Below are 11285 nucleotides of genomic sequence, written 5' to 3'. Positions count from 1 at the left end.
CTTCTACAACAACTGTGTCAGCCATTTTCTTTTAAAAAAAATGTCTCAATGTATACACATATAGAAGTGTCACTGGTTTTGATTCTCTAGAGAAATCAGACTAAGATAGTCAGCCAAATGATGAAATACTTAGGAATAACTATAACCAGAGAAAACAAGAGACTTACACAAAGAAAACTACAAAACACTATACTACTACAAAAAGTTAAAAGAGATCTATATGAATGGAATATACTATGCCAATGGATAGGAAGGCTTAACATTGTGAAAATGTTAATACTACCCAATGCCATCTACAGATACAATACAATCCTGATCCGGATTCAAACCATTCTTTTAAAGAGATGGAATGAAATTTATCAGTCACAAAAGGACAGATATCATATGAGACTACAGTTATAATAGTCAAGATTTTTGCAGTAAAATTTTTTCAATGGTTACAAGGTGTAGGAGTAGGGAGGGGAAGTTATTAGCTAAAAGGTGGACAAGTAGTAACTTAAGTGAAATATATAATAAAAGGGAGATTAGGTAAAAAATTATCTAGTCAAGGGAAGCCACTGGGAGGTTAAAAGAGTTACAGACAACAAGCATAAATACTGCTATATCCACAATCCTGAAATTTGTGATCTAGGAGTAGATGCTTAGATAGACATGTAGGTTGAACAGCTCTAGGAAGAAAAATGACAATATACCCACAAATCCATATGGAATGTAATAGAAAATATTTGCATATGTTTTTACCTTTGCTATAAAACTATTCTTAAATATGGTGGCCTATACTGGGGACAAGGTTATGAAAACTTCTTAGATATAACCAAACACTCTGAGGGAATGAGTGACCGAGCCTGGGAGATCAGCACCACAGACTTTGGAGACACCAAGGTCAATTGGCATAACATAGTTTAAAAAGACAGGGTTCTACATCCTACTTTGTTGAGAAGCCCTGGGGTCTTAAGAGCCCATGTGCAGCCATCTAAGGTACAAGTATTTGTCTCTCTCCATCTGGAGGACAAAAAATGTGTGATAGTGAATATATGTCACCATGGCTGGGCCAGTATTCTCAGTGGTCTAGTAGTTGTTACATTACATAATCTGGTGTCAATATGGGGCTATTAAGAGCAAAGGGGTGGAGTTTAGCCTACCAATCAGGTCGCAGCTTGATGACCTCATTTGGATGCACTAAGGAGATAATAAACTCATTGGAGGCCAGACCCACACTGCTACACATTCCTGTTGTCAAGCTACATGGAATTACACTGATGGAGCCAGAGTCGTGGAGCTGGAAGAACCATATGCAGACCCACACCAGCATGGAGATGCTTCCACTGCCACTGGATCCACAGACTTTCCACCCACTGGCCTGTATTCTTCCTGAATTCAATGTCATTGCATGTGTTGCATGGGTCTTAAGAGGAATTTATAGATTAGTATTGGACATATGGGTTAATAATGGACTTTTGAACTTGATCTGGACTGGGCTGGCATGTTTTCTTAATATACAATTGCTCTTTTATATAAAGCTCTTTCTTTTTTTTAAGTGTAATATTACTTTTAAATTTTTTAATCATTTTATTGGGGGTTCATACAACTCTTATCACAATCCATATGTACATCAATTGTCTAAAGCACATTTGTACATTTGTTACCCTCATCATTCTCAAAACATTTGCTCTCCACGTAAGCCCCTGGCATCAGCTCATTTTCCCCCTCTCTCCCCACTCCCCCTTCCTTCATGAACCCTTCATTATTTATAAATTATTATTTTGTCATATCTTACACTGTCCAACTTCTCCCTTCACCCACTTTTCTGGTGTCCGTCCCCCAGGGAGGAGGTTATATGTAGATCCCTGTAATCTGTTCTCCCTCTCTACCCCACCCTCCCAGTATCACCACTCTAACCACTGATCCTGAAGGGATCATCTGTCCTGGATTTCCTGTGTTTCCAGTTCCTATCTGTACCAGGGTACATCCTCTGGTCTAGCCAGATTAGTAAATTAGAATTGGGATCATGATAGTCGGTGGGGAGGAAGCATTTAGGAACTAGAGGAAAGTTGTACATTTCATCATTGCTACACTGAACCCTGATTGGCTCATGTCCTTCCCGTGACACTTCTGTAAGGGGATGATGTCCAGTTGCCTACAGATGGGCTTTGGGTCCCCACTCCACACTCCCCCTCATTCACAATCATATGATTTTTTTTTGTTCTTTGATGCCTGATACCTCATCCCTTCAACAACTCATGATCACACAAGTTGGTGTGCTTCCTCCATGTGGTCTTTGTTGCTTCTGAGCTACATGGCCACTTGTTTACCTTCAAGCCTTTAAGACCCCAGATGCTGTATCTTTTGATAGTTGGGCACCATCAAGCTTTCTTCACCACATTTGCTTATGCATCCATTTGTCTTCAGCAATCAAATCGGGGAGGTGAGCACACAATATGATTTTTTTGTTCTATGATGCCTGATACCTGATCCCTTCGGCACATCATGATCACAAAAGATGGTGTGCTTCTTCCATGTGGGCATTGTTGCTTCTGAGCTAGATGGCTGCTTGTTTACCTTCAAGCCTTTAAGACCCCAGACGCTATCTCTTTTGATAGCCGGGCACCATCAGCTTTCTTCACCACATTTGCTTATGCACTCGCTTTGTCTTCAGTGATTATGTCAGGAAGGTGAAAGCTCTTTCTTATACACATAAGAGTCTCTCTGGATTTGTTTCTCTAGTGTGCCCAGACTAACACAGTCGTTAACATTCAGTAATTCACTATGACCTGACCAAACAATGTAATCACAGGCAGTCAGTTGTAAAACCTTCATAATGAGATTAGGATTAGGGTGGAATTCAATATCCTTATTCACTTCCCTGATGCAACTAAGAGCCTCAGTGTTGTGGTCTGCTTCCATAAGTGGATACTGTAGGAAATGTGATTGCATTTGCTGGGTCTGAATACTGCATCTAACTTATCAACCTCTGATCTTTGGTTTGAGTCAGTGGCCTGCCAAACCTGGGAGCCATCAGTGGCCTACAATCAGACCTACTAATCTTGGTTTCATCCACCTCCACAACCACCAGTCAGCGGTCTTCCATCTGGTCTTTCGTATTCTAGGACAGATTTGCAGTAAAAGGAAATACACATATGCAAATGTCCTCTGTCAAATCTATATATAATTGTGGGTATATTCCTATTCTTCTTCCCACACTTGTTCAGCCTGCATGCCTAGCCAAGTATCTACTCCTAGATGACACAAATGCAGGATTACGCATACAACAATATTTTTCCTTGTTGCCTTTAACTCTTGTAAACCTCCCAGTGTCTTCCTCCGCCTCCATCATTTTCCCCCCTCCCTTTTATTGTATTTCTGCCCATCTTAGGTTCACACATCCTCACAGCTACACAAATCAAAAGCCTCCAGCTTAACCTAACCTACACACTTGGAACCTCCCTAGGCTCAGACTTGCCCACTTCTACAACTGTATGAGCTATTTCCTTGATATAAATTTACACACAGGCTTTACTTCCATAGAAGTACCCAGCCTAAAACCAAGAGTGATGAAAACTGAAAGACATAGGGAACCACTTAGTGCAGTGGCCTAATGGAACACACAAGCATCTGCCTCTATATACCCACAACCAGGAGTAGATGGTACTTGGCTACTACTACTATGAACTGCTCTGAAAGGGATCACATTAGACAGTCCTGGATAGAATAGGAGGAAAGCATGGAACAGAACTCAAAATCAGAGAAGAGACCAGGCTTATTGATTGGATAGAAACTAGTGAGGCTCCTCAGACTGTGGTCCTCAGTTATCCTTTAAGTCTGGAGCTAAACTCACCTCATGGTAGAATAAATCAACCATTTCAGCTCGATGGGGCAGCATTTACGCAGGACGGAGGACACGAAAGGAGGAAGGGTAAAACAGAAGACCATGGGAAGGAGTAATATAAAGCAAAAGTACACTGAAGAAATTAAAATGGGTCCATTGAAACAAAATGTAGATAAACCTTTATACATAAAACTGATTATCTGTTCTGTAAACCCTCACCTAAATAACAAAATATTTTTAATTCATTTTTGTTAAGTTACAGAGACAATTTTGTGACTCCTTAATTAAAAAATACACTTACAATGCTGGAAGGGAAAAAATATTAACATATAGCACTAAAATCTATTTTCAGAATGTGTTTCTGTCTTTTACCTAACTAAAATAGTTCAAAATAAAATGCAGCCCATGGTATTAATTCCATTTACTTTATGATATAATAAAATGTAATTTCCATTTCTTCAATCAATTCAATCAATTCTAATTCACAATCACCAAATACAGAGAGGGAAAAAAAGGCTCATGTGTATCAAAGTTAGTGAGGTCATTTATAAAGCAGTAACGCCTACCAGAACACAATATTTTCTTACTGAAGTTACATATGTATAAAGTGAGATCTTATGTCAGGAAAGCCACGTACCCTTATTTTATTTCACTGCACAGGCAGCTGCAAGGATGGTAGGTAATTGTTCTGGCCTGGTTCCACTTGGGGGTAAGTTCCATGTGAGCCTTTTGTCACCCAGTTTGTCAGAATTGAAGCCACTTTTATGCTCCTCCGTCACATGTGCCTTCCTGAGATACATTTTTTCCCTCTTGATCACAATGTTTTAAGAGTTCCCCATTGCCCACAGAGTCCCTGGTGGTGAAAACAGTGAGTGCACTTGATTGTCACTTAAGGGTGGAAGTTCGAGTGGAATGCAGCAGCACTTCAGAAGACAGGTCGAGCAATCTACCTCCAGAACATGAGTCACTGAACACCCTACGGGCTCAGTTCTTCTGACACACCTGGGGTCACCATGGATTGGAAACAACTTGATGGCAGCCGGCCTACTGACAAATTCCTTACTGTGACATTGATCGATTTGCCCACCCAATGCCATCGAGTGGCTAAGATGCACACAAACCCTATATAGGGTTTCTGAGCTGGAAATCTTGGTGGAAGCACACAGCCTCACATTTTCCTGTGAAGCAGCTGGTGGGTTTTAAATGCCAACTTTATGGATAGCCGTCCAATGCTTACCCGACAACACCATCAAGGCTCCTTCACAGTCCTCCAAAACACCTTGCATAGATCTGCCCTTCACACCTCTCTGCTTCCTGTGGCATGGGCCTCCACATATGCTGCTTCTGCACTCACAGAAGCTTGTTCATCAGGCTCAATTCTCATTTCACTCTGAGGAATGTTTCCTGGTGCTCGCAGCCTCTGAACTCCTATTGCACATTCTGTCTCTACCATACGTCTGACATTTACTACAGCTTTGTGCACGTGGTGAGTATGTGCATCACAGAGTCTGATCTCCTTGCTGTTCTGTATACCCAGTATCATTACTCCCTCACCTTTTATGAAAACTTCTCCAGTCGATGTGATCTCAATTTATGAGTTTGTCAATCAGACTTCCTCATCCACAGAAGTGCAAGCAAAGTAGACTGATCATACTAGTCACTCCCTAAACTTTTTCTAGTTGAAAACAGCTCTTTCATTTTCTATTGAGCACTACAAGGTTATAACCCCAGAGATGCTTGGAGAGATGTTCCTAACATCTAAAGAAGTTATTGACTGTTTGAATAAAAAAGAGTCCAACAGACAGAAGCCAACATGTAAAATGAGATGAAGTCAATGAGATCCAGAGATTTTGATGCCCTGATTCTAGTTTATCCTGAGGACATTTTTACTTTGAGGACTAATGTGCACCTGACTCAAGCCATGGTACTCTCCACTGCAACATACGCATGTGAAAGTTGGGCACTGAATAAGGAAAACCACGGAAGAATAGATGCTGCATTTGAATTGTGGTGCTGGAGAGGAACACTGAAAGCACCATGAACTGTTAAAAGAACAAATCGTTCTGACTTGGAAGAAGTAAGGTCAGAGTGACCCTTAGATTCAAGGAAGGTAAGACTTCGTCTTACATACTTTGGGCATATTGTCAAGAAAGACCCATCCCTGGAGAAGGATATCATATTTGGTCAGGAGGAGGGGTGGCAAAAAAAGAGGAAGGCCCTCGATGAGCAGGATGGACACAGTGGCTACATCAATGGGCTCAGGCACAGGAACAGTTGTGAGGATGGTACAGGACCACAGTGTTTCATTCTGTTGTGCATGGAGTTGCTATGGGTTGGAGCCAACTCAACGGCACCTAATGACCACAGTAACCTCCTCCATTTTGCAATCTGACATGAACAGCCAATCAGCTGAGAGGGTCGTTTGGGGGGGTGTGACCTCAACCATAAATAGATAGACGTGTATGTGTTTATTTGCTTGTTCTGGCAAAGCTCAGGCTCAGTCCATGCTGCCTCTGGTTCATCAAATGCTGATCTCAGATTCTTCGGATATGAGCCAGCAGACTGCCAACTGATTTGCCAACTCTAGGCCTGGTGCAACGACTTAAGACAGAAGCCTCCAGCCTTAGTGCCTGGCACACAGATTTGGGACTCAGCTTCCACAACTGTAAGGCATTTCCTTGAAGTAAGTCTATTTGTACTTATATATATGCTTCATTAATTTTGCTCCTTTAGGCAATTCAGCCTAAGACATTTGTCACTGAGAGAGGTGCTAGAGAAAAAAATTGTGAGGATGGGTTTTCCGAGCTGGTTCTGAAGTCTGGCAAGTCTTAGAAGGTTCTGATGATTCTGCCGCCAGGAGTGAAGCGGGCAATACTGATGCATGCAGTGGGGTGGGAACAGAACCTCGCAAACGCACACCACCAGGAGACTGAACATTTGTGAGACCCAAGGCTGTAAGTGATTGCATATTTGCTACTTTTCAACACTGCTGTCAAATGCGAGGTGTAAAGAAGATAGCTGGTCCTACTTTTGCTAACTACAGTGATGAAAGAAAGGGATAAGGCTCGCTGGAGCCAAAGTGGGTAAACAAGTAAATGTGGTGAAGAAAGCTGATGGTGCCCGGCTATCAAAAGAGATAGTGACTGGGGTCTTAAAGGCTTGAAGGTGAACAAGCAGCCACCTAGCTCAGAAGCAACAAAGTCCACATGGAAGAACACACCAGCCTATGTGATCGAGTGGTCCCGAAGGGATCAGTTACCAGGCATCAAAGAACAAAAAATCATATCATTGACTGCACACCTCCATGATAGGATCGCTGAAGACAAATGGGTGCATAAGCAAATGTGGTGAAGAAAGCTGATGGTGCCCGGCTATCGAAAGAGATAGTGTCTGGGGTCTTAAAGGCTTGAAGGTGAACAAGCGGCCATCTAGCTCAGAAGCAAAAAAGCCCACATGGAAGAAGCACACCGGCCAGTGCGATCACGAGGTGCCAAAGGGACCAGGTATAAGGCATCATGCAAAAAAAGATGCTCTTTTGCTGTGGTCTCTCTCTCTCTCTCTCAATCCTTTCTTTCCTCCTCCCCCCTCTCTCCCCTCTTTCTCTTCTCCTCTCCTCTCTTCTCTTTCTCTTCTCTTCTCGATCACCTTCTCTCCTTAATAAAAACCCATTTGGATCACCAAAAAGAAAAGATATATGTGTGTATATGCATATATATGTGTGTGTGTATGTATATACACCATATTGAATGAAGGGGGAAGTACAGAGTGGAGACCCAAGGCCCAAGTGTCGGCCAATGGAGATCCCCTCATAGAGGGGTTTAGGAGAGGAGATGGGTCAGTCAGGGTGCGAGGTAGTACCGATGAAGAACACAGCTTTCCCCCAGATCCTGGATGCTTCCTCCCACCAACTACCATGATCCGAATTCTACCTTGCAGGGCTGGATAGGGCAGAAGCTGTACACTGGTACATATGAGGGCTGGAGGCACAGGGAATCCAGGGTGGATGATACCTTCAGGACCAAGGGTGTAAGGGGCGATGCTGGGAGAGTGGAGGGTGAGTGGGTTGGAAAGGGGGAACCGATTACAAGGATCCACATGTGACCTCCTCCCTAGGAGAGGGACAGCAGAGAAGGGGTGGGGGGAGACTCCGGATAGGGCAAGATATGACAAAATAACGATGTATAAATTACCAAGGGCACATGAGGGAGGGGGGAGCGGGGAGGGAGGGGGAAAAAAAAGAGGACCTGATGCAAAGGGCTTAAGTGGAGAGCAAATGCTTTGAGAATGATTGGGGCAGGGAATGTATGGATGTGCTTTATACAATTGATGTATGTATATGTATGGATTGTGGTAAGAGTTGTATGAGTCCCTAATAAAATGCAAAAAAAGAAAAGAGGAGAAAAAAAGAAAATGATTAGGGCAAAGAATGTACAGATGTGCTTTATACAATTGATGTATGTGTATGTATGGACTGTGATAAGAGTTGTATGAGCCCCTAATAAATTGTTTTAAAAAAGAAAGAAAGAAAGGGATAAGGCTCAAAGCTTTAGAGTCACAGCTCAAACCGTACACGCAAGACCTGAGAGTTGTCACTGATGCCTTGGGGGAGGGAGGGGAGTTAGGTGGGGAGCCACTGCCATCTAGTTGATTCCAATTCACAGTGACCCTCTAAGACAGAAAGAACTGCTCCTGCAGATTTCCAAGACTGTAATTTATATGAGGGTAGAAAGTCTCATTTTTCTCCCGTGGAGCAACTGGTGGTTTCAAACTGCTGACCTGTAACCCATGATAAACACAGGCCTCTTACCAAGGCATGGGAGTACCCTGGAAAATGTGGCCTTCCAATTTCTCTCACAGTTATTAAATATGCCGCTTCCAGGGGGTCGGCCAGCTGACATGGGCAGCACCGGGATCTCAAAGGGGACACTGCAACCAGATCCTGGGAGGGGCCATGCCACCACTGTCTGCACTAGGATGTCCCAACATGAACAGGTATAACAGTGCAAGCAAATGGGGAACTTTTGACATGGAGAGTGAAAGGAAGTTTGAAGCGCGGTGTCAGCTGTGATGCACGTTAAAAAGAAAATTTTCGAGGTGGCAGGTACAAGCGTTTAATTTGCTGTAATTACAATCTTTGTGCATCTTGCTATGAAAATGGTGCAACAACAACAAGGTATACAACGGACCACTCAATGCAGTGCACAGAACGAGGGCAGGTTTGGATTCCCACTCTGAAGGGGATGCTTTCTCTGGAGAGCAGCCACAGACTCTCACTTGTTCCTACTGTGGAAAAAATGGGCCATATGAAAACATTGCTTTAAGAACACGTTACTTTTGAACACTTAGAAACATCCGCAGAAATGATTTGTCCAATATATGCAGCATGACTTGGAGGTGATCCTAATCACGTCACGGATGACTCCACAGTTCATTTTACACTTGAACCCAGAGCCCCTAGTTGAGCTTTAGATGAATCAAGTGATGTTCGACATTTATGCAGAATGTTTCACCCTGACTGGGGATTAAGAGGTCCTCAAGCTCATAGATCAAACGTGTACTTTACTAGCAGTTCCACTGGTGAACATTCTTCTTCTCAGAGTTCAGATTCTCCAAGCAATAGGGAAGCTATGCCTGAGCCTTTATCGCAGCTATCAGGAAGGAGACGCTCAGCAGGACAGCTTAATTCTTCTGGCCCTTCCACTTCTCAGTTACAACAACCTCCCGTCCACTGTAGTGCATGAAGAGAGCTCACCCTCAGGTGAGAATGGAAGAGGGGAGATGACACATTTGGAAGCTATGGGCTGTGTAGATATTAGGCCTTAGGTGTTGGTTTAGAAAACGTAAAGGTCAGAGATTAATAGAGGAAATTAACCTCCACCACCTGCTCTTTGTTGGCATCCCAGTCTGCAGACAGAGCCCCCTGTGTGCTGTGTTTGCCAATCAAAGTGGACAACAACCATTCTGGGTATGTTTGGTGATTAATTGTAATTCCAGGTCTGTCACTATTGTTACATTGTGTACATTCAAAGGGAAGAGAGAAAATTGATACAATAATCATTTCCACTTAACTAATTTTTACTTCTAACAGGTAAATATAGATAGCAGTGCAGGGGACTCTTTGCTTCCATACCTTGACATGCAAAAGGCTCTCCTAATATTCCCCATTCAAACTGAAAAGGAAATTGAAATCTCTAAGGCAGCTGCTGTGTGTATTTATGAATATTAATTAATACAAACTGCTTGGATAGCTGACTTTTTAAAAAGTTATCAATCGATAAAAATAATAAAATGAACATGCAGCTTCCAGGCTCAGTCTCAAAGGCCAGGAGCCGTCAAATATGGAACCCACTGCCCCACCAGTGCTCCTATTACTCCTATTACTGTATGATGATTCAAACTTGCTTCTTCAGCTTTACTTGCTAATCTACTTCCAGAACTCCTTATTTCTTATATAACAGAGCTGATTCTAATGAAAAACAGATCCAGAGTCTTATTCTAAGAGTGGCTAAATTACAACAACAATTCAATTCCCAACCTCAAATGGTAACATGAAGTTAAAGTGAGGGTAATAATTGGAAAGAAATGAGATTCTGAAAGTTGGGACGGGGTCCTATGAGCAGATTATCAGAAAGCTGGAGACAATGAGTCCCTAAATGCCACTGAACCGTTTCTTCCAGCAGAGCCAGCCTCTGAAACCTATCTGAAGAGATTACTCGATCTTTGTCTGCAAAGCCACTCTACCCAGTAAAATCATATCTCTTCTATTTACAATCAATAAGTTGAACCTACTTGTCGAAGAGTCTTTGAGATAGATAGTAGCTACTTTACATTTCTGAATAGCTAGAGGAGACACATCCACTACGTATTTTTGAATCTAGCCCTATCACGTAGCTAAGTCCAAATTGAACTCAAACTCACTGTCATTGAGTTAATGCCAACTTACAGTGATCCTATAGGACAAGGCAAAGCTGCCCCTGTGGATTTCAGAAACTGTACCTCTCCACAGGAGTAGAAAGCCCTTTCTCCCGAGGAGCAGCTGGTGATTTCAAACTGCTAACCTTGCAGTTAGTAGTTCAATGCATGACCACTATGTCACCAGGGCTCCTCTAGGGACTCCTGGTATCATTATTACTTAACCTTCAATAATTATTATCACACAAATTCCCCAGCTTACTGTGTATTAGGGGAAAAAATTAATTACTGTATATTAGAAAAATCAACAGATTGACTTTGAATTTTTTATTTAAAAATATTTAACTTTTAAAGAAGTTAAATATTTTTAAATTTTAATTAAAAATTACTGTGTACTAGAAAGTTAGAAAAAATGCTGTGTGTTAGAAAAACCAAGTCATTCTTTTATACCCATTTATTCCCTGAGGAGTACGTGTAAGAATGACTATGTAAGAGTATATGATAATGATACAAGGAGCATGAAGTTGGATCCCTATGAGTTTGTTGA

General features: G+C 42.2%; 1 pseudogene; it reads left to right on the top strand.

Moving 5' to 3' along the window:
- The first annotated feature begins 8692 nt into the window (after positions 1-8692).
- LOC142446176 (E3 ubiquitin-protein ligase KCMF1 pseudogene) lies at positions 8693-9567 on the top strand (annotated as a pseudogene).
- Positions 9568-11285: the final 1718 nt, after the last annotated feature.

This window comes from Tenrec ecaudatus, chromosome 4 (genome assembly GCF_050624435.1).
Source record: "Tenrec ecaudatus isolate mTenEca1 chromosome 4, mTenEca1.hap1, whole genome shotgun sequence".
Lineage (NCBI taxonomy): Eukaryota > Metazoa > Chordata > Mammalia > Afrosoricida > Tenrecidae > Tenrec > Tenrec ecaudatus.
The sequence above is the reverse complement of the archived record's forward strand: the minus strand, read 5'-3'. Positions and strand labels throughout refer to the sequence as shown.